The sequence below is a fragment of the Chenopodium album genome, chromosome 14 (assembly GCF_948465745.1).
Source record: "Chenopodium album chromosome 14, dcCheAlbu1.1, whole genome shotgun sequence".
NCBI classification, from domain to species: domain Eukaryota; kingdom Viridiplantae; phylum Streptophyta; class Magnoliopsida; order Caryophyllales; family Amaranthaceae; genus Chenopodium; species Chenopodium album.
The window spans coordinates 13,888,693-13,894,542 of record NC_137847.1 but is presented as its reverse complement, the minus strand read 5'-3'; positions in this window follow the sequence as shown (position 1 = coordinate 13,894,542).

Genomic DNA, 5,850 nt, shown 5'->3' with positions numbered 1-5,850 from the left:
ACTAGTTTTATTCGAGTAACTTGATGACATCTATAATTATCCTAGATTATTTGTTAAAGTTGTGGATACTCCTTTCATTCTATAATATTTGTGATGCTTTTTACGGCAAAAAAGTTAATGAGAAAAAAAAAACAAAGGTAATACTACCTCCATTAACTTTTAGTTGCAACTTTGGATATTATTTGTGAGATATAAAATATTTCAAAGTTGTAACTAAAAGTTAACGGAGGTATTAGGTTGATTTTATTGAATTGTTTATGTTAAAGTAAAATTGATGAAATAATATTTTAATGATGTAAATTAAACAAGTGATGCAAGAAAAGGTCTAGGATGAGGGCAGGTGCCATTATAGTGGGGTATAGTAGGTCAAATCAAATGGATTAAAGTATTAGTGGTTCCATACACGGTGTCAAATATTTTGAAGAGGAAGAAAATGAGAAGTGTGTTAAATATTGTGGAAGTGAGGAAGTATTTAGATGTGTCATATGTGCAAGTTGCGGAGGAAATGTGAGCACTACGTAAAACAATGCTAAGTGACAAATTTGTTAAATATTTAGAAGAAAACGATTAGTGCATTTATTCAAGTAGAATAGTATTCACTATAACATACATAAGGATTAATCTCCAGGGGACAGTAATAAATCCATACTTGTTCTGTATTGAATGACACTAATCAAGCAAGGTGGTGAGCTATAAAATTTAAGCCCCTTTTTACATGAAACCATTGCACTAAATCAAAGGAAGAACATAAAAATAGGACATCTTCAAGAACATAAAATTCTAGCTCAGTTTCAAAGATGAGTTTCGTGAGCCCATATTGCTTGGCTAGATGAGCAGCCATGACCATAGCTTTTCCCTCAGCAATCACAGGTTCCCAGTAGATCCTAATCTTTCTTGTAGCAGCAAAAATCACCACTCCCTTCTCGCCTCGGCCTACCACACCTAGTCCCATCTAGCCAGTTTCGGAAAGGGAGGCATCACACTTGATTTTTGTCATACCAGTGGGATCGGAGGAGCAGCCCAAGTCTTTGAGCTAGAGCAGCTTGAGGTCCGCTTCATACTCCCATAACAGAAATTTGTTAATAATTTGGTATAGAATTGACCCACAACAATATAACATAAGCTTCACTTACAAATGTTGCACACATTAACTGTGTACTTAAAACATTACATGCATAAACGGATTATAAGGTACAAAAACACGCAAAATCTTATTATTTCTATACAGGAAATTCCCTATTTCTTATATTGAGAAACGAAATTTGTTTCTCATGGGGGCATTTTCGTGAATAAATCAACAACTTTTTCATTATTGTGAGCTCCACAAATGAATAAAATTGAATAAAGTTATTGATTTATTTACGAAAATACCATGTGAGAAACAACTTTTGTTTCTCACTGTGAGAAACTGGGGCATCCCCATTTCTACACTGATCTATAGCTCATATTTCGTATTTGAATGTGTAAATCTTAATCTTAAGCTAAGCTATACAAACGTTGTATGCTGTAAATTCTGTAAAAAAATCCTAAGAGGTGCTCATAACCTGAAAAATTCATTTGGTCACATTCAATCTTTCCAAAATGGAAACTTCTTAATGGAAATTGATGTAAAATAGCTATGTTGGTTAATGAAGCCATGAAGGTGATTGTAAAGATAGTAGAATACTCCTTGGAGGGTTTTACTGATTCTTCACAATACATGAAGTATATCCTAACTCTATTAAGATTTACAAAAATACACTAGACTATCCCATTTATAATGATAATCCCATTTAAAATCTTGATACTATTTTGAAAAAAAAAGAGAGAACCTTCTAATAAATTACTGTTATAAAATATAACATAGCCGTGTCGGCTGGTTGACTCTCGTTTGATTTGTCTTAATGAGAAATAATTAAAAATATTTATGGTTAAAATAACGCATTGACAAACGTAAATATTTATGGTTAAAATAATGCATTGACAAATATATACAGCTAAAATAGAAAGATCATTTTAAAACGTGGGGAATAATATTGACAAATGGACAATTATAATTACGTAAAATTATCTAACAGTCACAAACTTGTTTTCATGTGTTATTCATTAATGAAATGTCAAAATACAAGTGACAAACATATATATTACCTAAGAATCAAGTGTAGAATTGGGACAAAAGATGCCTATAAAGTCAAGTGTGGTTTTGAGTTTGACCTTTAAGGGCCTGTTCTCATTAGATTAATTTTAGTTTATATCAGTTCAGTTCTAATAAGTTCAGTTCAGTTCAGTTCATGTCTAATAATATTGCTAATAATATAAAGCCAAATTTCATACTTTTAAGCTTATATTACAATAACGACAATAATAATAATAATAATAATAATAATAATAATAATAATAATAATAATAATAATAATAATAATAATAATGAAGAGGTGATTAGGGCATGTAAGAGGCGATTAGGGCAGGTTCCACGTTCATTTTCAGGCGACTTTTTCGGTGGATTCCGGCAACTGTATCACCGCACTTACATTACATTAGCGGCGAATACATCTTAGAGGCAGGTCAATTTACTAGCGTTTTCAGGTGGAATTTTGGGTTAGTTCTCTCGGTTTGGGGTGCGTTTAAAGGTGTCAATTCAGGCGGTTTCAGGCCACTTTTCAGGCGGTTTCAAGCTATTTTTCTGGCAGCGGCTACGTCCAGTTCTCGTCTTCCTTTCTGGCGCTATCTGCAGGTGTTTCTGGCAACGTGTGGTGGCGGATTCACGCATAATTGGGGTACGTTTTTCAGGCGAATTTCTCAGCCTTTCATCAATGTTTTTTGGTGCAGTTTAGAGTAGGTTCGTGTCCATTTTCGGTGTATTTTCGGGTGCTATTTTCTGGGGGTTGCAGAGGTTTTCGGTGCTGGTTTCAGGCAGTTTCTGACGTGAGTTTGTTTTGGGTCATTTTTCTGGCATTTTTGAGGCAGTTTCTGGGCGTTTGTTTTGCTTTGGTTAAGGTCTGTTTTTGAACTGATTTTCTGGTCAGTTTTTGGCTCGTTTTTCTGGTATTTTGGTTTCAGTTTTCAGGCGGCATTTTAGTGGTTCAGGCGGCAGATTTTGCGTGGTGGCAGCGTGGCTATGTCGGCTGCCCGGTTGAAGTTTCATTGCCCCTTTGTGGGTCTTAGTGGTTGTCAAGATGGAAGTGGTAATGGTCTTACTAAAAGTTCTATTATCAAGCATCTTGGTGATCGTCATTTTTCTATTGGTGTGCGGGATATCACACGACATGCTCTTACTTCTAATTTGGCTGTTTATACTGAGGCTGAAGTAACTTTTTCACGTATGGGGATTTGGTTATGTGGGGTTTGCTACAAAACGCATACGCATCATATTAAGTGTCGTCATAGTCCGACTGAGTTTGTGTCTCCCCCGAATGAAGGAGATGGTATTGTTCATTTTGTGCTTCATGGTTTCTCCAAGCCGCAAGCTCCCTCTTCTTCGGCTCAACTTGGATGCCTAGGTGGTTTGGTGCTAGATGAACATTGTGGTTTTGACGTGGCTTTTCTTGATTGTTTGTTCTCTAAGGGGTTTCGTACGGTGAAGTCTATACCTCCCAATTGCCGTTTGGGATTTTCTTGGGTCTTGAAAGGTGTCCTTGATAAGGTGATCTCTAGGCCTGATGACATTTCTAGTTGGGTCTCTTTGTTGGTGTTACCTCTTTGCACCCTTAAAACCTTTCGCCCGCGGAGCAGCTCCGTGTCTAGGTCTTCGGTAAAACGTCGGCTTCAAGAAGACAATATTTCTCGTGCTATTTGTTCTTGGAGTGCACCAGGTGGTAATTTGCAGCTTGTGAGGGATATTTTGGCAGAGGATTCTCCTACTTTATCAGTGGTTGGTGATGAGGACCTTGATTTGGAGGAGCGTAATATCAAGAAGTGTCGTAGGAAGATTTGTGATGGTCATTACACTGCTGCAGTTCGGGTTCTTTCTTCTTCAGGTGTTGCTCCTTATAATGACGCCACTCTCGCGGATTTACAGTCTAAACACCTTACTTCTCCAGCTCCATCCTTACCTGATATACCTGTTGATGGTCTACATCTCGTTACTACTTCTGCTGTTGTTTTGGATCGGATTAGGAGTTTTCCACGTGGCACATCATGTGGTAGGGACGGTTTACGTGCTCAACACCTAATAGATTGCTTGTGTGGTGCTGCTGTGGCTGTATCAGATGAGTTAGTTGACTCTATTTCTAGGGTGGTTAATCTCTTTCTCGCTGGAAAGTGTCCTATGGAACTAGGAGAGTATATTGCTAGTGCTCCTCTTACACCACTTGTTAAGCCCGGTGGTGGTATTCGTCCTATAGCTGTGGGTACTATTTGGCGACGTCTGGTTTCGAAGGTGGGTGCTGTTATGGTTGGCTAGTCTTTAGGAAGTTACTTTGATGATCTTCAATTTGGCGTTGGGGTTCCTTCAGGTGGTGAGGCAATTCTTCATGCTGTGAATCGGTTGATTGAGGATCGTGGTTCTGATGTGGGTCTTTCTATGTTGTTGGTGGATTTTCAAAATGCCTTCAATCTTATTGATCGTACGGTCATGTTGCGTGAAGTTCGCCATCGTTGTCCGGGCATTTCGCGATGGGTTGAATTATGCTATTCTAATCCAGCCAGATTGTACTATGGGGATCAATCCTTAGGGTCGTGTCAGGGAGTGCAGCAGGGTGATCCCCTTGATCCTCTACTTTTTGCTTTGGTTTTACAGCTCCTGGTTTGTAAAATCAGAGATGGTTTTGACTTATGTCTTCTGGCGTGGTATTTGGATGACGGCACTATTATTGGAGACACTTTGGTGGTGGGGAAGGTTCTGGAGTTGATCATGGAGGAAGGGCCTCGTTTTGGGTTACATCTTAATGTGGAAAAAACTGAAGTTTTCTGGCCTTCGGAGGACCCTCGAAGCAGGCTTGTGGGTGTCTTTTCGCCTAACATTGCTCGACCTTCACATGGTGTTAAGTTTCTTGGTGGTCCCGCTAGTTCCGATCCTGGTTTTGGAGGTGACCTTGTGATGCAGAGGGTGACCAAGACCATTGCTCTAATGGATAGGGTTGCTAAGCTCGATGATCCCCAGTGTGAGTTGTTGTTGCTTAGGGCATGTACCGGAGTTTCTAAACTCTACTTTGCCTTGCGTACTTGTCCTCCTAGTACTTTTGAGGTGGCTCAGCGCACTTTTGACGAGGCTCTTCGATCTTCATTGGAGCGTATTGTTACTGCTTCGGGGCCTGGGTTTGGCGATTGGCAATGGCGACTTGCCACCTAACCATTTGCGTTTGGCGGACTTGGAGTTTATTCCGCAGGTGATGTCCGTCATTATGCCTTTCTTGCTTCTCAGTTGCAGTCTACTGGGTTGCAGACGAAGCTTTTGCGTCGTACTGGTATTGTCGGTCTTGGTCACGCTTTTGAGGATGCGTTGAGTCTGTTTAATGGAATGGTGGAGTCTGATATTTTAGGTAATCCTTGTGAGGTCGCTGCCCCTAAACTCATGAAGAAATTGGCAGATATATATTTCACAAAGGTTACCGCTTCTGCAGAATCCGCCTTTTCTTTGCCTCCTCGTCAGTCGGCATTGTGGAAGTCGCAGCAGGGAGACCACACCTCTGCTTGGCTTCGGGCAGTCCCTATTTCTGGGTTGGGTCAGACGATGAACGCAAAGATATACCGATGTGTGTTGTGCTACCGGCTGGGTATTCCGTTGTTCTCTATCTCGATGTCGTGCTCTGCTTGCTCTCGGGTTTTTACTGGGGATATTTTCGGCGACCACGCGGTGTCGTGTGCTGGTATTGTAGGTATTAAACATCGGCATAATGTTGTTCGTGACACACTTGTTGATATTTGCTACAG